At 41.5% G+C, this 24,860-nt stretch overlaps 1 pseudogene; it reads right to left on the bottom strand.

Moving 5' to 3' along the window:
• Nucleotides 1–1,254: 1,254 nt before the first annotated feature.
• LOC137223264 (ribosomal biogenesis factor-like) lies at nucleotides 1,255–1,567 on the bottom strand (annotated as a pseudogene).
• Between the last annotated feature and the right edge of the window lie 23,293 nt (nucleotides 1,568–24,860).

Below are 24,860 nucleotides of genomic sequence, written 5' to 3'. Positions count from 1 at the left end.
GAACAACCAGAAAAAGCCAGCTCTGCAAAGCTTTCACTTATTCGCCTGAATTTTGAAGCTCTAGGTTCTGGCGCCGTTGCCAATAGAGAAATTTAGGAGCACACATCTTTCATCGTTTCCATTTTATCGTGAAAAGCAGAAGCCTTGCCCGGTGTGTTCTCTGAGGCTGCGGAGCACGTTAGAAGCAGTGGTAGCAGCAGGGTCCAGGGTGGCCAAGCCTCACTTTTCCCCTCCATAGATAGACCTCCTCTTTGGCTCCAGCTGAGGCCGTGAGCCACTGGCCTCTCCAGCTTTATGCTGCCTTGAAAAGCCTTAGCCCAGGGTTGGAAACCGTCAGTGCCTAATCCCACACTTATCTTCACTCTACTCTCCCAGACTTCAGTGATATGACTACAGTTTGAACGAGAAAGAGGCCAGTCCACACTTAGATGTTCAGCTGTAGCTTCTAAATCAGGACCAACACTTTATTTGCAGCAGAGGGGAATGAAGGGGAAGGAAAGTAGCCGGCTGTGAGAGGCTTACTCGACCAGGTTCAGTATTTACTGACTTCTTGTTGGAGGGGAGATAGTACCATGATTCAGGAGGAAACACATGGCCCCTAATACTGTCACACAGTGAGAGACTGAAGCTGTAAACTTGGTGTGGAAAAGGAAATTATTTGTAAAACATTAGCAAGTAGGAAATGGATATCAAGGTACTAAAATAAGGGAGACCAGAACAGTGTTGGAGAGAAACTGAGAAACTGAAACTGGAAGAAATAATTTGAAGGGAAATAATAGACCCCAGAAGTTAACTACGGGGTAAAACGAGGGAGATAAGGACAGGAGGTGAGAACTATTTACAGAGGAGGAGGTGTGGGTCTGAAAGTGAAAGAGGGTCACAGAACTGATGATCAGAGGCAGGTGATCCCAGGCATTGGGGTTTCATAATCTGATGTATTTTCCATGCAGCAAATGCAGAAGAAAGTCATAATCATTTCATAATAGGGAAGCTGAGTCCTGCAGGGAGCCATCATCCCCAAGTTTTCTTGTGACCCCCCCCCCCCCCCCCGCTTCCTGTCCTTCCTCACCTCCAGGCAACTACTGATCTACTTTATGTCACTGTAGATTCACTTGCATTTCTGAGAATTTTATACAAATAAACTTATACAGTAATACTTTTTGGGGGGTCTTGCCTCTTTCATTTAGCATAAATTTTTGTATAAAACATTTAATTTATTGGTCTTTTGGGGGAATTCAATGCATCACCAGTGTATTACAACTGAGCCATTCATCTTGTAGCTTCATCAGCATTAACTGGTTCGTTTTCATGACACTGCTGAGGAATCAGCTGTTTCTGCAGAGGTTCAAGAGAAAGGCCTTTTGAGAAGTGTGCAAGTTCCTTTTGTATATCTACGAAAGCTTTATTCACTCAGTTATCTTTTTCATCATTCACAATGTTTATCTTAAGATTAGTGGTAACTGGTTTTGCTTTATTTTTAACCTTAAAGCCTTTTTGGCTGGCTATGTGGAATACATTCCTGGACTTCTGCCCTCTTAGTTTGTCCTTGGCCATTGTCAGACCTCCGATACCCCTCGTGCAGCTGCTCAAGTTCCAGGTGACACCATCTGCACACACCTCATTCTGCATAATTATTCTGAGATTCATCCATGTTGTTTCATTTATTAATAGTTCATTCCTTTTTACTGTTGAATAGTATCCTGTTGTATGGACAAAGCACAAATTATTTATCCACTCACTGTTGATAGACATTTGTGTTAGTCGGTGTTCTCCAGAGAAACAGAGCCAATAGGATACACACACACACACACACACACGTACACACTCTCACATATCTATTTTAAGAAATTGGCTCATATAATAGTTGGGGCTGGTGAGTCTGACATTTGCAGGATGGATTGCAAGACTGGAAATTCCAACAAGAATTGACGTTGCAGTCTTGGGTCCAAAGGGAGGCAAAAATCTCTTCCTCTTTGGGGGACCTCAAACTTTTTTCTTAAGGCCTTCAGCTGATTGGGTGAGGCCCACCCACAATATGGAGGGTCATCTGCTTTACTCAAAGTCTACTGATGGAAATGTTAATCACCTCTAAAAAATACCTTCACAGCAACATCTAGACTGGTGTTTGACCAAACAACTGGGCACCATGGATAGCCTAGTTGACATATAATCTTAACCATCAGGGAGTTGTTCCTAATTTTTGGCTATTACAAATAAAGCTGTTGTACACATTTGTGGACGGGTGTTTTTATGGATGTATGACTTAATTTCTCATGGGGAAATTCTAGTTGTGGAATGACTGAATCATATGGTCAATGTATGTCTAACTAAAAAATTCCTTCCAAATGGTTTTCCAAAGCAGTTGTATCATTTTACATTCCCACCAGCAGTGTGTGAGAATTCCAGTTGATTTTGTATCTTCACTTGTCTGTCTGTCTTTTCTAGTTGGTATGATCTGTCTTTTTAATTTTAGACATTTTAATAGGTATGTAGTGTATCTAACTGTGGTTTAAACTTGCATTTTACTAATGAATAATGATGTGCCACATGTTTAATGTTCGTTCCTCTTTACTTGCAGGTTATTTCGCTTTGCAGGCAGGAAAGGCGAGATCAAAATACAAAGTCACACCCCCAGCAGTCTCTGGGTCACCAGAGTTTGAGAGAATATTTCATGCACAGTGAGTAATGCTTTTCCCTTCAGGGGTATGGATCTGCCACATACACACAATTTCTAATTAGGGGAAAGATACGCAGAGAAGATATGCCATTATAACAAACCACTCTTCATGGCCAAGACCCTTCTCATGATCCTTGAGGTTTGAAGTAGACAGTGCATGGAGTTTCTACCCACCTCTATTACAAATTCAGAGGATACATTTACAGAAAAGGCTGGGATCTTAGGGGGGATTGCTATATGTCTCTAAGTGTGGCAGTTTGGTCCAAGAGCCTGGAAGGGGCTCCCTGAGAGTTCAGTAGCCTCATGTTGGAATAGTTATGCTATCAATTTTCTATCTGAAATCTTTACTTCTTCCTCTCCACTTCAAAACAGAGGTAGGTCAGTGTTATCCTCTGCCAATAACCCATTTCCTAAAATCAGAAACCTATAATAATGAGAAAGCTTTCTATTTCATGTGTATTCATAGTTTTTTTTTTTTTTTAACATCTTGTGCTCCTTGCCTTTTCAGATCCACACAGAATGTTCCACTATAAACACCACGAATTTGCCTGATGCAAGATGCTAGGGCTCCCTTTACATTTAATCCCCCAAACCCGGTGCTTTTAAAAACATTGCACATATCACCATTTATACATTGCTTGGTTCTTTTGTTAATAGTTTGGGATTTTTCATGTTTGTTCATGAGTGAGGTTGGACTATAATTTTTCTTTTTTTGTATGGTCCTTGCTCATTTTGATATCAAGATTATGTTAGCCTCACAGAATGAATTAGAGAATTATTTTCTGAGTTTTAATAAGATTGGAAGAGTGTGTTCCTTCAAAGTTGTTAGAATTCACCTATAAAATGATCTAGACCAGATGTTTTTCTTGTGAAAAAAAATTAAACTATGAGATTTGATTTCTTTAATGATTATGGAATTACTTAGTTTTTTTTATTATGTCTTGAATTAGTTTGGGTCAGACATGGCCCTTGAACTGTGAACATTGGTCTCTTGTCCATCTAATTGCTCCAAGGAGGATGGCACACACTATTTCCTTAGGCTTGAAAGTGTGATGAACACCACTGGTAGTACAAGAGATAACTTTAAGAGGTGCATAGGCATGTTTCAACATTTTTTAAAATGTGGTAAGAATGTGTAACTTGAGCTCTACCCTGTTAACAAAATGTTGAGGGTATAATATATTACTGTTGACTAGAGGTACAACGTTGCACAACAGATCTCTAGAGCTTATTCATCTAACTTGGCTGAAACTTTATGCCCAAGGTATGATTTTATTTTATTTTTTTAATTAAAAAAATTTTTTGTTTATTTATTTATTTTGGGTTGCATTTGGTCTTTGTTGCTGTGCGCGGGCTTTCTCTAGTTGTAGAGAGCAGGGGCTACTCTTCTTTGCAGTGTGCGGACTTCTCATTGCAGTGGCTTCTCTTGTTGTGGAGCACAAGCTCTAGGTGCGAGGGCTTCAGTAGTTGTGGCACGTGGGCTTAGTAGTTGTGGCCTGCGGGCTCTAGAGTGCAGGCTCAGTGGTTGTGGTACATGGGCTTAGTTGCTCTGCAGCATGTGGGATCTTCCTGGGCCAGGTCTCAAACCCGTGTTCCCCTGCATTGGCAGGCGGATTCTTCACCACTGTGCCACCAGGGAAGTCCCCCAAGGTATGATTTTAGATAACATTGGACCACATGATGAGAAAGTCATTTCCACTGTCTTTGAATATTTGTGTTATATCAAGTGGAAAGTATTGATTTGGTGCTGGTATGTCCCACATCCCCAAATATTTATTTTTAGCAGGGTAACACATGTATGTAGTCTGAAAATAAAGTGAGGTTACAAGCCTTATAACGACAAGTAATTCTCCTTATCCCCAATCCATCCCCAGAGACAGCCATTGGCCCTCCTTTTGACTACTACTTTTGGTATTTATTTCCATATTTCTAAATACTATGTGTTCACTGCTATTTATTGATTCACAAATTTTAGACATTATCAATTGACTTCCTTTTATGGCAGAAAAAATTTCATGCTCCTCTGTTTCCTCTTTTCCTCACTTCATCCTTCCAGAAAAGTTATATCACTTTGTTGAGTTAAATCAATGTTTATGTTGTTGTGATTAAGTAAATAATGTTCAAAGCTGAATCAAGTAGTATACTGTGGTTACATTTCCTTCTTGTGTAGTTTTTTGCTTTACATGGGGTTAATAATTGCCTCTTTGTTTGTTTGCTTAGTTTCATCTCTGAATCTTCAGCAGAACTGAAAATTTCCTCTCAGTACATTTAAATACATTAAGTAAGCTAGTCATACCACTTGTTTTTCCTTGGAGTCATTTGTGCTTTAGTCTTCCATATTTCTTCTCCAATCTGGAGGTTGCACTTTAGATCTGTTACGTAGCTGTCATCCCACAACTTCCTGTCATCATCCTAGGAATTTCCCTTATACCCTACTGATTTGGATCACCTGTTTCCTGGATTTCATATTATCCTATGTATTGGTTTTTCTCTCTCGTTTTGGTGGAGCACATCCTCCAGACACTTCCTGAGAGAAGGGGAATGGTAGGTCTTGACACTTCTGAATATGCCTCTGTTTCTCTGTTAAAATCCTTACCCTCAGAATTTCGAAAACATTGTTTTCATTATTATCTAATTTCCACGGCTATTGTTGAGGTGTTCTGTGCTGTTCTGATGCTTTGTTTGGAAACTGTAGAAGCTTTAGGGTCTTCCCCTGATCCCCAGCCTGAGGTGTTACAGTGCTGTGCTGGCTCAGAGGCATTTTTCTTCACTATGCTGAACCCTAGAGGAGTTTTTTTCACAGCCTGAAAACTCATACCCTTTTGTTCTAGAATATTTTAAAATATTGTTTACCCCTAAATTTTGTCTTCTTATTTTCTCTGTTCTTTTATTCTTTTAAAAAATATTTATTTATTTATTTGGCTGCACCGGATCTTAGTTGCAGCACGTGGGATCTTCGTTGTGGCCTGTAGGATCTTTTATTTATTTTATTTTATTTATTTATTTAAAAATATTTATTTACTTATTTATTTGGTTGTGCTGGGTCTTAGTTGCGGCAGGTGGGCTACTTAGTTGCAGCTCGCCAGCTCCTTAGTTGTGGCATTCAGGCTCCTTAGTTGTGGCATTCGAACTCTTAGTTGCAGCATGCATATGGGATCTAGTTCCCTGACCAGGGATCGAACCAGGGCCCGCTGCACTGGGAGTGGGAGTCTTAACAACTGGACCACCAGGGAAGTCCCTCATTCTTTTTTTAAAAAATAGATTCATTTATTTATTTATTTTTGGCTGTGTTGGCTCTTCATTGCTGCGCACGGGCTTTCTCTAGTTGCAGTGAGTGAGGGCTACTGTTCATTGCGGTGCGCGGGCTTCTCATTGCGGTGGCTTCTCTTGTTGCGGAGCACAGGCCCTAGATGTGTGGGCTTCAGTAGCTGCAGCATGCAGGCTCAGTAGTTGTGGCTCACGGGCTCTAGAGTGCAGGCTCAGTAGTTGTGGCACACGGGCTTTGTTGGGCTTTGTTGCTCTGTGGCATGTGGGATCTTCCCGGACCAGGGCTCAAACCCGTTTCCCCTGCACTGGCAGGCAGATCCTTAACCACTGAGCCACCAGGGAAGCCCTGTCCCTCATTCTTAAAATATATATTAGTCGTAAGTTGACCTCCTGGACTGATCTTTAGTTTTCTTTCATCTTGAGTTTTCCATCTTCTTGGACTTTTGTTCTTTCAGGGAATTTCTTGAACTTCCAACTTTTTACTGATTTTTTAAAAAATTCAAATATGAATTTAATTCCTAAGAATTAATTTTTATCCTTTGATTGTTCTTTAGTTCTTCTTGTTGCTGCTGCTGTTATATCATTCCTTTCTTGTCTCATAGATGCAGTTTATTCTCTTCTGAGGATTTTAATGATTTTTTAAAAAAAATCTTCCTTTATCATTTCTGTTTCTTCCAAGTTCCTTCTTACTTTTCTATTTTGGCCTTTGCCTTTAATTTTTATTTGTTATTCACCTGTTAAGTGTTTTTTGAGCACCTCTATGTATTAGGCACTGTTGGGAGATAGTAGTGAACAACTCCAACAAGGATCCTTGCCCTCTTGAAGTTTATCTTATAGCCAAGGAAGACAGAAGATACACAATAAGCAGATAATACCATAAGAAAATAAGATATTGTGTAAGAGGGTGGTGTTAAGCTATACAACAAAAACGACAGCATTACATAGGGACGTGGGGGAGGGCTGCTGGGGGGTGAGCTAGAGTGGGTTGCAGTTTAAACAGAGTGGTCAGTGTAGTCCCCACTGTGAAGGTGGCACTTGAACAAAGACTTGAAGCAGGTGAAGGAATTAGCCATGTGGCCATGTAGGGAAGATGCTTTTGAGATAGAGGAAGTAGCCAATGCAAGGACTTTAAGTGGAAATGTGACTGGTGGGTTAGCAAAGAAGTTAGTGTAGCTGAGAGAGGAAGCTGGCAGAGAGTGGTAGGAGGGAAAGTCAGAAAGGTAATGGATGACCAGACCAGGCAGGGCCTTGAAGGCCATTGTAAGGACTTTGGCTTTTTCTCTAAGTGAAATGGAAAGTCGTTACAGGGTTTTAAGCAGAGGAGTAACATGATCTTGTATTTTAAAAGGATTACTTTGTCTGTTTTGCAGAGAATAGACTGGGCGCATTGGTAGAAGCAGAAAATTCAGTTAGGAAGCTACTGCAAAAATTCGGGTGAGGGATGATGGTGACTTGAACCAGGAAGATAGCAGATGACGTATGAGATACGGCAGATTCTGTATATATTTTGAGGGTAGAGCCAATAGGATTTCAACAAATATGAACTGTGAGAAGAGTCAGGAACCGCTTTCAGATTTTTGGCCTGAGCATCCTGAAGGATGGAATTGTGATTAACTGAGTCAGAGAGGGCTGCAGGAAGAGCAGTTTTGGGGGGAAGACCAGGAGATGGGACTTAACGCTACAGCTAAGGAGAGGCTCTAGACACTGTGCTCTACTAAGCTATTTGGATCGTTTGTTATTACATCATAAACTGGCTAATACATTGTTGCTTACACATCCAAGCAGAGATAGAGAGTAGACAGTTGGATATACCAGTCTGCATTTTAGCAGGGAGATCTGAACTGGAAATATAAATTCAGGAGTCATTGGCACATGAAAACCATTTAAAGCCAGGACACTGGATGACATCTTTAAGGGCGTGGGTATAGGTCAAAAAGAGGAGAGGACCAAGGACTGAACCTAGAGCCCTCCAGCGTGATGAGGCCAAGAAAACAAGGGTCCAGCAAAGAGATCAGAGCAAAAGAGACCCTAGAGGCTTTACTCAAATGTCAGGTCATTCTTGATTGGCTATCTGTGCAATTTAAGAAAGAGGCACTAGGGAGAGAACTGGGGGCTCTGTGTGCAGAGATGGGGCTTACTGAGAAGGCAGCTTCACTGAAGGGTGATGGATCAGGAGGCAGCCTTCTTCTGGGAGGACCCCAGATGATGGCATCTGTAGGTCATCTTTATGGGACCGTTAACTTCCTCTAGGAAAAAAACCCTTAACTCCCCTGTGAGGGAGGAGGGAGTGAAGGGTGAGGGAGGAGGGTGGGTATATTAGGCCTGCCTTCTAGTAGTCTGACAGTGTGGTGGGTGAAGGAAGGAAGCTTCTTCCACTCTGCAGTATGTGAATTCGCACTATGATCAGTACAGAATTTTACCCTCACGCTCCATTGTTCTTGGAGCCCCCAGAGATTCTCTGGTTCAGTTTCTCCAGACAATAATCCTCCCATCTCCTCTGATGGAGGAGTAGGGTGGGGCTCAGAGGTGGAGCAGAGCCAAAGGCCTCCTTCTACAGTCTTTCAACTAGTTCTTCTGTTTCAGCCTTTGGCCTCCAAGGGACCTGGGCCCCAGTTGCTGAGCCTCTTGGGTTCTGGGATAAGGATTGTCTCAGTCTTTTTTTTTATTTGCCGTGCCGCGTGGCTTGTGGGATATAAGTTCCCCCACAAGGGACTGAACCCGGGCCCTCGCCAGTGACAGTGCGGAGTGCTAGCCACTGTGCTCCCGGGGAATTCCTTGTCTCAGTCTTCACTGCTTCTTCCTCCTACAGGCACGTAGCTTCAGCTTTCCGCACTCTGCCAGCTCAGCTATGGTTCCCCTTGTGCTGGTTTTCCGTCAGAAATTTGCTACCATCTCTCTTCCACTGCTGTGTCTGCTCCCGTTCTCTCTGTTCTTGAAGACTTTCTATCTATTTTTTATTCCTTTACTGGCATTTTAGTGAGGTTTCAGGAGGGAGAAGAAACAAACACGGGTTCAATCTGCCATGTTTAGCAGGAAGTCCTTGGGATGTGTTCTCGACACCATCTGGACACCCATTTCCCCCCATTCAGCAGAGGAAGGGTCTCATGCTCAGAGTCTCCAGCAATCAATAGCATCTAATAAGAATCTGACAACTTTCTGTTTTCATGGCATTTATTTTTATACTTATCTTTTATTTAGAAAGTTACACTTTTACATCACTACCGCAAGTGGGAACAATTTCATTTTTCCGAATTTGTCTGAGTCAAAAAGAAGTTGATTCATAGAAAAATAATAAGAGGTATATGGAGAAGCTAAATTTTTGACAGTAATATATTAATGTTTGGAGTTTGGGAGATACCATACTATTCATACAAATGATCACAGGAGGAAATTCTGCATCTTCTCACTTTGTCTTTCATGTTCTGAGACTTTGTTGGGGAGTGTTGGATTTCCAGCGGGCTAGATTCTTGGGTCACTTCTGGTTCTATGTTCGTTCACATAGTTTTCACAGATTTGATTTTCTTTCGAGGTACTGCTCTCTCCTTCCTTTTCTGCATCTGGACGCCTCTTGTCCTGGGAATAAAGCTGGACACCACTTCCAAATATTTCTCTGGAGTTGCTGTTTATAAGTATCCAAATCCAGTTTCCTTGTTAGATGTGTTTTGTTTGATTACTCATGGCAGAGCAGAGAGGGGTTAACAAATAATAGCCAATATTAGGGTGGGGTGGGGGATTCGGAGCCATAAAATACCTTTAAGGTCACAGTATAGTTGTCCTGGGTTCTCTCTGAAGGGTGGATGGGAATGGTCCTACTCCCTTCTCTGAATTTCTTCTTGGATATTCCAGGGCACTAGCCCAGTTCTTCCCTTAGGTTCGAAGGTTTACGATGAACTTGGCCAGATCAGAGAAGATTCGTGGCTGATGAAGCCACTTCGACTTTATCTGAGGTAGTTAGGGCAGGAGCCCCTGGGATAACCAGTTTATTCCAAAGCCTACTCGGCTACCTATTCTCTTTTTCAGGGAAGGCTCCCTTGAGCTCTGCAAATCCCCAAGAGGGAATGCACTTTCTTTTCTGGCTCTTCTGCACCAAAGCGTTGAGTCCCTTCGGCCTCCCTTGAAGATCTTATGGCCTCATGAGTAACAGAAACGCTGCCTCTTCCCCTACTCTTTCTCCTGCTGCTTTGCCCTAAGCGTAGTCAAGAAGCCCGCTGTTATGACTAATTCTTTCTTTGAGCGGAATTTGGCATCTCATAGCAACCATTTCAAGGTCCCTCTGACCACCCCTGAAGTCCCTGTTTCCTGTCCGAGGGTCGCCTCAAGTTGGATACTTACCTGTCAAGCAGCGAGGATCATTATGGAGCCAGGGCCCCTTCTCTAGAGGCCCCATTCACTTCCTCTTCCCTTTTTCCAGGGAGGGCATTAGGGGTGACTCTTTCTAGAGTTTTGCAGTTTTTTGCCAGAATACACTCTTTGAAATTATGAAAATAGCAGCTATAATTTCACGGAGGGCCATTTCTTCATGGTATTGCTAAGGTTAGAAAATTCTATCTAGTCTAATTTGAGCACCTTGATCCCTTTAGATTAAAGGCTTTTATAAATTTAAAAAGTAGATCCAAGTAATAAATTGATCTTGTTGTAATTTAAATATATTTCCTCTGATTCTGTCCTCACCGGAAGAGAAGAATAGCTGCTGATGACCTCACTCTTTTTCATACACTTGAGGACCATTATTAAATGTCTTTCATCTGCTGTATTTTGAGGCTAGGTAGCAGAAATTCAGCTTCTTTTTTCGATCATTAAAAAATTTGGTTGTTCTCTTTAGACTAAAATTTTTCGTATTATTTCTAAACCTGGAGCCTAGAAATGTACCTAGTATCCCAACAATGGTTCCATCAGTTCTGGGTGAGGTAGAAGAATTGCCTCTTACTTCTTTCTTGTATGTACTCTATTTGCTTAATGCTGAATTATTAAGTTCCTGTTCCAGAATTAACCTGCCACAAGGCACAAGTAAACCCAATCATCATGAACCTGAGAACTCTTTAGAAATGTTAGCCTTTTCTTACTCTACTAGAGTTCTTCTTTTTCTTCTTCCTTTTTTTTTTTTTTTTTGCCGTTTACTAACTCCTTATAGTCACTTTGAATCCTGAAATTAAAACTGTTGACCATAATACATGCCTAAAACCTATGGAGAAAAGGAAAATTCACAATAGAGTAATTTTTCAAATATTCTGCAGCACCAGGTTTATAGTAATGTGAGTCACCTACTTTTGTAGTAAGTACAAAAATGATAAATAATAGAGAGACAATAAACACATCTCCATTCTTATTACAAGTGTACCGATCTTAGACATTAGCTGAAATCCCAAGATGTACTTTTTCACTGAGTTATAAAGGGCTTGGGTTCTCCAAGATGAGAGAGTGACTAAACGATGAGTCTTCACACTCCACCCTCCTCTAAAACCCACCTTGTATGAGTCAGCTGGGGCCACTGAAACAAAATGCCATAGACTGGGTGGCTTCCATGACAGATATTTATTTTTCACAGTTTTGGAGGCTGCAAGTCTAAGATCAAGGTTCTGGCTGATTCTATTTCTGGTGAGAGCTTTCTTCTCTTGCCTTAATGTGTCCTCACATGGCCTTTCCTTGGTGGAGGGGTGGGAGAGGGAGAGAGGGAGAGAGAGAGAGAGGGAGGGAGAGAGAGAGAGTCAGAGTCAGTCAGTCTGGCAGGTGTCAGAGAGCTCTCTGGTGTTTCTTCTTATAAGGGCACCAATCCTATTGGATCAGGGCTCCACACTTCTGATCTCATGTAACCTTAATTACTTCCTTACTCCAAATACAGCCTCACTGAGGGGTTAGGGCTTCAGCATGTAAGTTTTGGAGAGACAAACATTTAGTCCACACCACCCCCAAACAGCTTCTGTCACACAAGCTGGGTGATTCTCAGGTAGTCAGGGGACGAGAGGCAGCTAGAATTTGGATGAGCTGCCAGCCTCACTCCCTCATCTCCCCATCCTGTTCCTTATCAGCAGTACCACTGAAGTGCTAGTTAGATTTCATGCCCTCCTGCCATTAGCAGCAGCCTCCCTCCCGTGTCCCAGAGGGTTACTTGACAAGGGACAATTTAGATAGTTACAGGTCTATATAAAAGGATTAGCTCCAGCAACCTCTCATCCCCAAGCCTTTTCTGAGCATATTAACCTGTTGCTCTGACCCTCCAGCCAATGTAATAATCCAAAACACTTCTTAGGGTCAAAAGCCAGCAGACCAATTCTGGGTCTCTGTTAATAGTGCAAGTAGCTCATGGAGGTGTGCAACCTACTGGTGGTGTTTCAGAACAAGTCACCAAAACAAAAGAAGAAAAAGGAGCAGCAAAAATCTTGAACGAGGGAAACCTCCTTTAAGTTGCCTTGTCTGCGTTTTATTTTTAAAAGTTGTCATACTCTAAGCATGGCATTAGAGGTGTCCTCCGGCTGTCCAGGTTTTCCTCTATGGGAAATGGTTCAGATTTTCTATGAACGTGATTGTCATAAGCAAAGTTGCGTGTTGAGTGCTTACGAGAAATCTATCAAATAGCAGAAATATTCAGAAGTGTTTTAAGGCCAAAGATTTCCCAAGTGATGTGTACACATTGAGGGGCACACTAAGGACTCGGCTGTGGGAGTGAGGAAAACATTGGAGCTCCTATTTATATTTACTGTTAAAATATCATCTTTTAATTTCTAGTTTGTGTTTGTTTTATAATGTACATGATACTCTTTTCCAGTCGAATGTATTAACTGTGCTGATGGATCAATCCCATATTCCCAGTGGTTTAATGTAACGGAAGTTTACCGTTTTTCTTGCTCACGTCAAGTCCTGCATGGGTGTTCCTGGTTAGGTGGCCTTTCACATGGTCATTTAGGGACCAAGGCTTCTTCCATCTAAGGGTTTTGTCCCCATCCGGGTCCTCAGCATTCTCTCCACGCAACCAGTGCGTGGGGTGAAGGGAGCTTGGCACACCAGCTGCTTAGCCATCTGGCTCAGAAGTGACGTATTTCATTTCACTTACTTTCCATTGGCAAGAAGTAGCCCCACTAAGATCCCAGGAGGCGGGGAAGTGTATCCCTGACTGGGCAGCTACTGCACAGCACCAACTTCACACCATCCCTGTTGTCAGCCAGCCGCCTCTGCTATAGTAGGACGTGCAGATATTTTTTATTGGGGTTGTGCAATTAAAAAAAGTCAGAGACTAGGTTTAGGCACTGCCAGAACACAATATGATTCTTTCTTTTCCAGTATGGGGTGAGCTTTATAGTACATACACTTAATGACGGAGATAGGGCCCAAGCAGTCCTTAGTTTAGGACTACCTTCACTGCTCCCAGCCTTCGGGTCCAGACAGGGATCTGCAGTGGTCACATGTCCTGAGCCCCCAGGCCCAGGCTCCCTTGGAGTTGGGGACGGACGATGAGGGCTTTCAGTGGCTTTAAATATTCAATCTCCATTGGCTCCACTGGCCCATCTTCTAGGGTGACCAACTCTTGCCAGTTTGCCTGGAACTTTCCCAGTTTTAGCACTCCGATTTCTGTGTCCCAGGAAATCCCTCTGTTCCAGGCAAAGCCCGGATTGTCCTGGTTTAAAAAATCAAAGTCCCCCGTTCTGAAAACCTGTTCAGTCCAGGGCAAACCAGGATGGCTGGTCGCCCCACTGTTCTTCCAGTAAAGACTCTTTCTGTTATTACCCCTGGGTGGAACTTGAGGCCCATGGTGACATCTGCCTATAACAAAAGAGAAGCTTCTCCCTTATCTTTTTATGGGAAGCTTAAATATCAAAGAGCACAGGATTATAGTGCAAAGAGGGCTCTCACAAGGGAATGAGTAGACAGACTCATTTTCCCTCAGCGTGGACACGCAGGAAATGGGGCGGTCCAGCGATGGTTAGAACCAACATTACCCTCTGTTCCCACGCAAAGGGAAACTGACACAGCTGCTGCCAGCTGATTTCTGTCCCATTTCTGTCCCCTAGATTTCTCCTGAGGATCTCCTATAATATAATCTGCCTTCATGTCCAAAAAGAGATCATCAATTATTTTCACTTTGGTTTTCCTGGCAAAGTGACTGTAATTAGTCACTGATAGGATTGTGCAGGACACATTTTCAGTGTTTGGTCCCCTTGAGTTAAACAATGTCTGTGGACAGCTCACTGTGAACAAGCTGCTCTGGAGCACATCCGGGCGTGGACCACTTAACGGTGCTGTGGGGTCTGCAGGGACCCGAAAGTGCTGGTGGTGGAAGGACATGGTCACGTGGTGGAGGAGGTGCGGGAGGTCAGACTGAGCAGCCGGAATGGGATTCCAGTTATTTTAAGGCCAAGCAATACCTGGTGTCTTCAGCAGGCAGCAGCAGGGAAGACCGTTAGCAATAGCAGGGCCCCAGGCTGGCTGTCAGAGAATTATTTTCAATCTCTGAAAGGTGATAGTGGGACACATCTTCAGGGCTTAAGGCGGGTCGGTAAACAAGGGACTAGGAGAAAAGTACAACGAGCGCAGCTGGGACAGGAGGTCAGGGTGAGACCAACAGTGACTAACGGCTTATAGGGGACAAAGAGTCTCATTTCTTAGGAGAGGAGGGTGCAGAGATATGGTACTGAACTGCCCACATCCACCAGGCTGTGCCCTCTGGGAGCACAAATGCAGTTACACTCACATCCCTGCCTGAGTCTCCGTGACTTCTAACCGCTCCCCCGGGACCTCGGCACCCCTTTCCTCCATCTTCTCAGTTACTTCCTGGAGCCCCCGGGCACGTGGGCAGGGACAGCTCTGCTGCCTAGCAATTGAAGTGGGGGGCCATGCCACTGCCGTGCTCCAGTCCTCTGGTCCTGTGAGTTCGGGATCCCTCCCCAGGCCCTGGAGTCTTCCGTGACTGCTCTCCGGCTGCTCTTTGGTCTGTGGCAGAGGGAGGTGAGGGCTGTGGCTCTCTGCAGCTGTTTGGCACTTCTGTCTGAGGCATAGCACTGCAGGCATCTGGAGTTTCACCAGTCCTTTCATGAAGACCGTCCTTCAGCTTTCAGCCTGGTCTCCACTCAGGTGTGAAACCCGTACCCTGGCTTGGGCAGGGGTGGGAAAGACCCCAGAACATCCCTCCGTTTTCCTCATTTCCTCTTTCCTCACTCTTGCTTGCCCAGAGAGCTTCCTCTTGCAAATAAGAGACACAAAAGCGCACCTGCATCTCAGTGTGTGTGGACGGATGCCCACAGGGGCCACAGACCCAAGGTTCTGCCTCTGCAGCTCAGTTTGGGCTTGGCTGGGATGCTTTTATATAATATCATCTGCCCCACATGCCTAGCCAAGGCTGCTAGTACAGTGGGGAGAAAAAACCTTCTAAATAGTTAGTCTTTATGAAGAATAACATGGACTGGTTTTGAGGGTGATTTTTTAAAATTTTTTTATTTATTTCTTTTGGCTGCATTGGGTCTTTGTTGCTGCGTGTGGGCTTTCTCTAGTTACAGCGGGAGGGGGCTGCTCTTCGTTGAGGTGCGGTGGCTTCTCTTGTTGTGGAGCACAGGCTCTAGGCACGTGGGCTTCAGTAGTTGCAGCATGTGGGCTCAGTTGTTGCGGCACGGGCTCTAGGGCGCGCAGGCTTTGGTAGTTTTGGCACGCGGGCTCAATAGTTGTGGCTCGCGGGCTGTGGAGCGCAGGCTCAGTATAGTTGTGGCGTATGGGCTTAGTTGCTCTCTGGCATGTGGGATCCTCCTGGACCAGGGACCGTGTCCCCTGCATTGGCAGGCGGATTCCCAACCACTGCGCCACCAGGGAAGTCCGAGGGTGATTTTTTATTTTTTAAAAAAATCTCATCATGGATAATTTTGTGTCATGCTGTGGAAGAACTTACCCCTTAAATTTTGGGATAATTTAAGGTGTTTTACAAGACTAGATAGAAGATGGGACAATTGTGTTTTGTTTCCAAAAAGGATAAAACTCATAGAAGAAGACAAAGGGGATAATATCCTTGACATTGGGTGTGGAAAATAGAGCAGCCTTCTGCTCCTGTTCTCTTTTACTTCATGGAAAACAGACCCATGGATTTAGCCGAGGAAAAGGAAATGTTTTTTAACATAGCTGTAATTATTCTGACTTCGCATTTGTAAAGTATCTTTCCACGTAAGCTACCATAGGAACTCACAAGCTTTAAAAGACGTTGGTAAGAATGCAACCATCAGAAGCAAAATAATGCCAAGGATAGGAAATGGCAGAAAGACGACGCTCAGTTATTTCCCTAAGAATGAGAAAGTTGTGGCTATGGTTTGTGAGGTATCAGTGTCAGGCCCTGGACAAGATATTCCTTAGGTCATTCCAGTGGCCTTTCAGGCCTTAAAGGCAACAGTAAAAAAAAAATGAAGAGGAAAGCATTTGGCATTCGTATTCTGCATCTCTGGTGTGCCAGGGGTCTGATGGTCGCTCTGCTGGCTCTTAGAGAGCTGAGTGGGTGACATTACCGTTGTCATTGCCGGCTCAGGGTTAGAAAGGTCCACTCGTGCTTCTGACTCTGCACCAGCTGTGGTCTATATATGAGCGCTGAATTATGCAGTTAGTTATGAAGCTTCCTTACCCAGCTTTAAGAGATGGCTGAATGATTAGCAGGGAGTTTTTTCTAATGTAGTTGAGTCAGAAACTAATAAGGTTGAGTTAACCCATCCACAATTTCCTGTAGATTTATGGAGAATGAGGAAAGAATTATGCTTTGTAATTAGGCTTTCTTCTCCTTTTTTTGAGTTAGAGATTTTTTTTCAGATTTATTGAGGTGTAATTGACAAAATTGTAAGATATTTAAAGTGTACAACATGATGATTTGATAAACGTATAATTTGTGAAAGGATTTCCGCCACTGAGTTAATTAATACATCCCTTACCTTACATATTTACCCTTTACATATTTAGTCTTTTTTTTTTCTTTTTTTTGGTGAGGGCACTTAAGTTCTACTCTCTTAGCATATTTCAATTATACAATAAAGTGTTATGAACTATAGTCACCATGTTATATATTAGATCCTCAGACCTCATTCCTTTAATAACTGAAAGTTTGTACCCTTTTACTAGGCTCTCCCTATTTTGCTCACCCTCAGGCCATGACATCTACCATTCTACTCTCTGTTTCTGCGAGTTCACCTTTTTTTTTTTTTTTTTTTTTTAAAGATTCTACATGTAAGTGATACCATGCACTATTTGTCTTTCTTTATCTGGCTTATTTCACTTAGCATAAGGCCCTGCTGGTTCATCCAGTTTGTCGCAAATGGCAGGATTTCCTTCTTTTTAAATGTTGAATAATATTTCATTACATATAGGTATATCACATTTTCTTTATCCATTCATCCACAGTTGGATACTTAGGTGGTTTCCATATCTTGGCTACTGTGAATAACACTGTAATCAAGATGAGAGTACAGATATCTCTTCAAGATGGTGATTTCATTTCCGTTGGATATATACACAGGAGTGGGATTGCTGGATCATATGGTAGTTCTAGTTTTAATTTTTTGAGGACCCTCCATACTGTTTTCCATAGTGGTCGCATCAGTTTACACTCCCATCAGTGGTGTATAAGGTTCCCTTTTCTCCAAGTTATTGCCAGCACTTGTTCCTTGTCTTTTTGATAATAGCCATTTTAACAAGTGTGAGGTGATAGCTCACTGTGGTTTTGATTTGCATTCCGCTGATGATTAGAGATGTTGAGCACCTTTTCAGGTACCTGTTGATCATTTATGTCTTTGGAAAAATGTCTTTTCAGGTTCTCTGCCTGTTTTTTAATTGGGTTATTTGGTTTTCTCTGCTGTTGAGTTGTATGTGTTCTTTGTGTATTTTGGGTAGTAACCCCCTATCAAATGTGTGGTTTGCAAATACTTTTTCCCATTCCATAGATTGCCTTTTCATTTTGTTGGCAGTTTCCTTTGCTGTGAAGAAGCTTTTTAGTTTGATGTAGTCCCACTTGTTTTTTTTTTTTTTTTTTTTTTTGCGGTACGCGGGCCTTTCACTGTTGCGGCCTCTCCCGTTGCGGAGCACAGGCTCCGGATGCGCAGGCTCAGCGGCCATGGCTCACGGGCCCAGCCGCTCCACGGCATGTGGGATCCTCCCGGACCGGGGCACGAACCCGTGTCCCCTGCATTGGCAGGTGGACTCTCAACCACTGAGCCACCAGGGAAGCCCTATTTTTGTTTTTGTTGCCTTTGCTTTTAGTGCCAAATCCAAAAAATCATTGCCAAGGCCAATGTCAAGAATATTTTCCCCTATGTCTTCTTTTATGAGTTTTATGGTTTCAGGTCTTATGTTCAAGTCTTTAATCCATTTAGAGTTGATTTTTGTGTATGGTGTAAGACAGGGGTACAGTTTCATTCTTTTGCATTTGGCTGTCTGGTGTTCTCAACACCATTTACTGAAGAGACTGTCCTTTCCCCATTGTATATTCTTGGCTCCTTTGTAAAAACTAATTGACCACATATGCATGGGTTTATTTCTGGCTCTCTATTCTGTTCCATTAATCTATGTGTCTGTTTTTATGCCAGTACTATACTGTTTCAATTACTACAGCTTTGTAATATAATTTGAAATCAGGAAGTGCAATGCCTCCAGCTTTGTTCTTCTGTCTCAAGATTCCTTTAGCTATTCATGTTCTTTTTTGGGTTCCATATGAAATTCAGGAGTTTTTTCTATTTCTGTGAAAAATGCCACTGGAATTTTGATAGGAATTGCATTGAATCTGTAGATTGCTCTGAGTATTATGGACATTTTAACAATCTTAATGCTTCCAACTTATGACCATGGAATACCTTTTCATTTATTTGTGTCTTCTTCAATTTCTTTCATCAGTGTTTTGTAGTTTTCAGTTTACAGGTCTTTACCTCCCTGATTAAATTTATTCCCAAATATTTTATTCATTTTGATGCAATTGTAAATGGGATTGTTTTCTTAATTTATCTTTCTGATAGTTCGTTGTTGGTGTATACATACACAAATGATTTTGTATGTTTATTTTTTTAAAAATTATTTATTTATTTATTTTTGGCTGCATTGGGTCTTTGTTGTTGGGTCTTCATTGCTGCGTGCAGGCTTTCGCTAGTTGTGGTGAGCGGGGGCTTCTCTTCGTTGTGGTACGCAGGCTTCTCATTGTGGTGGCATCTCTTGTTTCGGAGCTTGGGCTCTAGGCACACAGGCTTCAGTAGTTGCGGCACATGGGCTCAGTAGTTGTGGCTCATGGGTTCTAGAGCACAGGTTCAGTAGTGTGGCACACGGGCTTAGTTGCTTCGTGGCATGTGGGATCTTCCTGGACCAGGGCTTGAACCCATGTTCCCTGCATTGGCAGGTGGATTCTTAACCACTGCCCCACCAGGGAAGTTCTGTGTGTTGATTTTGTATCCTGCAACTTTACTGAACTTATTAGTTCTAATAGTTTTTTGGTGGAGTCTTTAGGGGTTTTTATATATAATGTCATCTGCAGAGACAGTTTTACTTTTTCCTTTCTGATTTGGTTGCCTTTTATTTCTTTTTCTTGCTTAATTGCTAAGATTTCCAGTACTATGTTGAATAGGAGTGATGAGAGTAGGCACCCTTGTCTTGTTCCTGAGTTTAGAGGAAAAGTTTTCAGCTTTTTATTGTTGACTATGATGTTAGCTGTGGGCTTATCATACATGGCCTTTATTATGTTGAAGTGTGTTCCTTTTATACGCAGTTTATTGAGAGTTTTTATCATAAAGGATGTTGAATTTTTGTTTTGTTTTGTTTTTTTGTTTGTTTTTTGCGGTACGCAGACCTCTCACTGTTGTGGCCTCTCCCGTTGCGGAGCACAGGCTCCGGACACACAGGCTCAGCGGCCATGGCGCACGGTCCCAGCTGCTCCGCAGCATGTGGGATCTTCCCAGACCGGGGCACGAACCCGTGTCCCCTGCATCGGCAGGCGGACTCTTAACCACTGCGCCACCAGGGAAGCCCAAGGATGTTGAATTTTGTCAAATGCATTCTCTGCATCTATTGAGATGGTCATGTGATTTTTATCCTTCATTTTGTCAATGTGGTGTATCACATTGACTGATTTGTGTATGTTGAATCATCCTCGCATCCCTGGGATGAATTCTACTCAGTCGTGGTGTATGATCCTTTTAATATATTGTTGAATTCAGTTTGCTAAAATTTTGTTGAGAATTTTTGCATCTATGTTTATCAGGGATATTGACCTATAATTTTCTTTTCTTGTAATGTCCTTGTCTGGCTTTGGTATCACAGTAATGCTGGCCTCACAAAATGAATTTGAAAGTGTTCTCTCCTCTTGTATTTTTTGGAAGGATTTGAGAAGGAATGGTATTAACTGTTGTTTCAGTATTTGGTAGAACTCACCAGTTGTGGTCCTGGTCTTTTCTTTGTCAGGATGTTTTTGATTACTGATTCAATCTCCTTACTAGTAATTGGTCAATTCAGATTTTCTATTTCTTGATGTTTCAGACTTTGTAGGTTGTATATTTCTAGGAATTTATCAATTTCTTTTAGGTTGTCTACTTTGTTGGTATATAATTGGTCATGATAGTTTCTTATGATCCTTAGTATTTCTGTGTGATCAATTGCAATGTCTCCTCTTTCATTTCTGATTTTATTTATTTGGGTCTTCTTTTTTTTCTTCTTGGTCTAGCTAAAGTTGTGTAAATTTTGCTTCCCTTTTCAAAATATCAGTTTTTAGTTTCATTGATTTTTGTCTTTTTAGTCTCTATTTCATATTTTTTCTCTAACCTTTGCTTTTTCCTTTCTTCTACTAAGTTTGGGCTCAGTTTGTTCTTCTTTTTCTAGTTCCTTGAAATGTAAATTTAGATTGTTTATTTGAGATCTTTCTTTTTTTCTTAATGTAGGTATTTGTCACTGTAAACTTCCCTCTAGAACTGCTTTTGCTGTACTCCATAAGTTTTGTATATTGTGTCCCCATTTTCATTTGTCTCAAGATATTTTTTGATTTCCCTTTTGATGTTTTTCTTTGACTCGTGTTCAAGAGCATGTTTTTAAATCTCCACATATATATGAATTTTCCAGTTTTCTTCTTGTAATTAATTTCTTGTTTCATACAATTGTGGTCAGAGAAGATGCTTGATATGATTTCAATATTCTTGAGTTTATTTATTTTTTGATCTATCCTATTCCATATGCACTTGAGAAGAAATGTCTGTTTTGCTGTTGTTAACTGGAATGTTCTGAATATGTCTGTTAGGTCTACTGGTCTAATGTGTAGTTTAAGCCCAATGTTTCCTTATTGATTTTCCATCTGGATGGTCTATTCATTGTTGAAAGTGGGGTATTGAAGTCTTCTACTCTTATTGTATTGCTGTCTGTTTCTCCCTTCAGATCTGTTAATATTTGCTTTATATATTTAGGTGCCCTAATGTTGGGTGCATAAATATTTACACTTGTCATATCTTCTTGATGAATTGATCCCTTTGTCATTATGTAATGACCATCTCTATATCTTGTTAAAGTATTTGACTTAAAGTCTGTTTTATCTGAATCTCTTTTAGGCAGCATATAGTTGGGTCTTATATTGTTTTATCCATTTAGCCACTGTGTGTTTTTTTGATTGGAGACTTTAGTTCATTTACATTTAAAGTCATTATTGATAGGTGTGAACTTTCTATTGACATCTTGTTAATTGTTTTCTGGCTGTTTTGTAATCCCTTTGTTCCTTTCTTGCTCTCTTCCTTTGTGATATGATGATTTTCTATAGTGCTATGCTTTGATTCCTTTTTCATTAACTTTTGTATATCTACTATAGACTTTTTTTTTTTTTACTATAAACTTTTGCTTTGTGGTTACCAAGAAGCTTACATAAAACATCTTATATTTATACAGTCCATCTTAAGCAGATAGCAACTTAACTTTGAATGCATTCAAAAGCTCTATATTTTTACAGTCCTTCCCCATTTTATGTTTTTGATGTCACAAATTGATATTTTTCAATATTGTATAGCTATTAATAAATTATTATTGTTTTGTTTTTAATACTCTTGTTTTTTAACCTTTATCCTAGAGTTGTAAGTGACTTACCCACCATCACTGCAATATGAGAGAATTCTGAATTAAATTATATATTTACCTTTACTGGTGAGTTTTATACTTTCATATATTTTCATATTAGTAATTAGCATTCTTTCATTTCAACTTGAGGACCTATATTTTTTACATATGTCAGTATTTTTATTAATTTTTAAATAAAAATTTCAAAGGTTACTTTCCATTTACAGTTGTTACAGAATATTGGCTATATGCCCCATGTTGTACAATACATCCTTGAGCCTATCTTACACCCAGTAGTTTGTACTTCCCACTCCCCGACTCCTCTGTTGCCCCCTCCCACACTGGTAATCACTAGTTTGTTCTGTCTCTGAGACTGCTTCTTTTTTTGTTATATTCACTAGTTTGTTGTAAATTTTTAGATTCCACATGTAAGTGATATCATACAGTATTTGTTTTTCTCTGAAGACCTCGCTTTAACATTTCTTATATCAAGTCTAGTGGTGATGAACTCCTTCAGATTTTGTTTCTAAAATTCTTCATCTCTTCAGTTTTGAAGGACAACTTTGCAGGGTAGAGTATTCTTCGTTGGCAGTTTTTTCTTTCAGCGCTTTGAGTATATCTTCCCACTCCCTTCTGGCTTGCAAAGTTTAAAATTGCTTCTTTGTTTGCTGTGGTCCTGTGACTTGTGAGTGCAAGCCTCATTGGCTCTCAGAGCTGGGTGATTTGGAGGCCGGTCCCTCAGAGAGAAGCTGCAAAAGCTGGGGTGCCAGATGTGTGTACAGACTCCTTCCAGACAGATGCTGGCAATCTGGTTTTATCAGTGGAGCAAACTGAAGGCAAGAGAAGTGCCCATGATCTCCCCTGGGCTCCAGAGAGGATCTCAGCTAGCCCTTGGATATGTGCTAAACTAGAAGCTGGGTCTCCAGGCATCAGCTTGTAAAGTATGCAGTCAAACCCTTTCTAGAGAAAGACTGGAGACAGGGGTTTTTGCCTGCTCCCTCTGCACTGAGCCCTGGAGGCTTAGCTGTACTGAGTATTCATGTGCTCTGGTAAGAATTGCTTCTTTGTTTGCTGTAGTCCTGTGGGTCTCATGGATGCAAGCCCCAGTGGCTTGCAGAACTAGGTGTTTTGGGGACCCAGCTCTCAGGTGGAAGTCTTAAAAGTTGGAGTGCTAGATATGCAATCTAAGCCCTTTGCTTCTCCCCCAGGGAGAAGCTGGGGGTTGAGGATTTTCTCCTGAATGTATTGTGCTGTGCCAGGGGTGGTGTTTATGATGAGAGTGTGTCTCAGCTTCTCCTGCTTATTTCAGTGTGGCTACTATTTATTTATTTATTTTTCGGCCATGCCACACGGCTTGCAGGATCTCAGTTCCCTGATCAGAGATTGAACCTGGGCCACAACAGTGAAAGTCTGGAATCCTAACCACTAGGCCACCAGGGAACTGCCAGTGTGGCTATTTTCTTATTCGCCTGATGTGTAGGAGTCATTCAGCTGACTTCTGGATTTCTTTCCGAGGGAATTGCTCTGTGTGTATCCGTACATTCAGTGCATCTGTGGGAGGAGGGAAGTTTAAGAGCTTTCATGTCACCATCTTGGTCACAAAAGAAAAGAAAACAAAACACCTTTTTTTTTTTCATTAAGAAAGAAAAGAGAAAAAAGGGAAGAAAAGAAGGAAGAATCATTCATGGTGACCTGGGTTAGAAGACTCAGCCTTCAAGAACCAGAATCAACTGTTTCTGGGTCAATTGCCTCATAACCTTACATACTTAAGCTGTACGGCTTAAGGAAGCATGTAGGATCATTTCTAATCCTGTAGACTATGACTCTTCCACCAGGATCAACTCAAAACCTCATTATGAATTACATTAAAGTTTTTTTTTCTGGTTGTGATATTGTCAGGAAAGAGCTCAGCCAACCTAACCAAGATCACTTGGGGGTGTAGCACAGGAAGGAAGATGAATATAGTTCATCTTTTTTCCTTTTGCTAGGTGCAGATGAATTAATTATAGTTCCCAGAGAAGCATTCCCTTTCGCTTAAAATAGTGTCAAATTTTCCATCCAAGTCTTCTATGAATAGAAGCTATTTGACTTGACATTAGGACAGAGCTTTGGAATCTGGAGATGACACAGACTACCTCTGTTTCTCTGCAAGGCATCCATTAGCTTGGGTTCTCAGTCTTTAGGTTTTTTTTCCTCCATAAAATGGGAATGAAATACACTCATTCATTTATTTCAGGAGGCTTTAGGGGAATTATTTAAAAACCATTTTTAATGTGCTGAGTAACTCAAATGGAAGGCAGTAGATGCAAGGGAATTCTGGGGAAGAAATCCATTTAATATGAATTGAGTTATTTTCTGGGTTATTTGGATAAGATACAGAATGATCTTTAGGCTCGGAATCAGGACCATCTCCAGGCCTGTCTTTTGGAAAAGAGCTACACTTCATTTCTATTGCTGGCAACTTACATGTAGGAGAGTGATACTTAGCCCTGCTCTGAGGTTTAAAAAATGTTTGAGTCCCACCTTGAAAGGCTAATTTTACCTGTAAGGACATTTATGCTCTTTAGGTTAATTCTTATAGTTATTTTTGTAAGAAGAGGGTGCACATGTACCTGTAGATGAAAACTCACTGCTTTGGTTTATAGTTTTTTTCATAAAATAACCCACATCTTTATTTTCTTCCTGCAGACAAAACTGTGTGGAGTTTTACCCAATATTTATGATTACATTGTGGATGGCTGGATGGTATTTCAACTAAGGTAAGTTTAATGACGACTACGGTCCTTACAACTATTAAACAGCAGATACGCAACCAGACATCTACTGACCCTGGAAGTTGTTCTAAACAAAATAAGCACTGTCTGTTTGCATCCAAGGACACTGTGTTGCAGATAGGCTAACT

Source organism: Pseudorca crassidens, chromosome 4 (genome assembly GCF_039906515.1).
Source record: "Pseudorca crassidens isolate mPseCra1 chromosome 4, mPseCra1.hap1, whole genome shotgun sequence".
In the NCBI taxonomy this organism is placed as follows: Eukaryota; Metazoa; Chordata; class Mammalia; order Artiodactyla; family Delphinidae; genus Pseudorca; species Pseudorca crassidens.
Note: the sequence above shows the minus strand (reverse complement) of the source record. Positions and strands in the feature narration are given on the sequence as shown.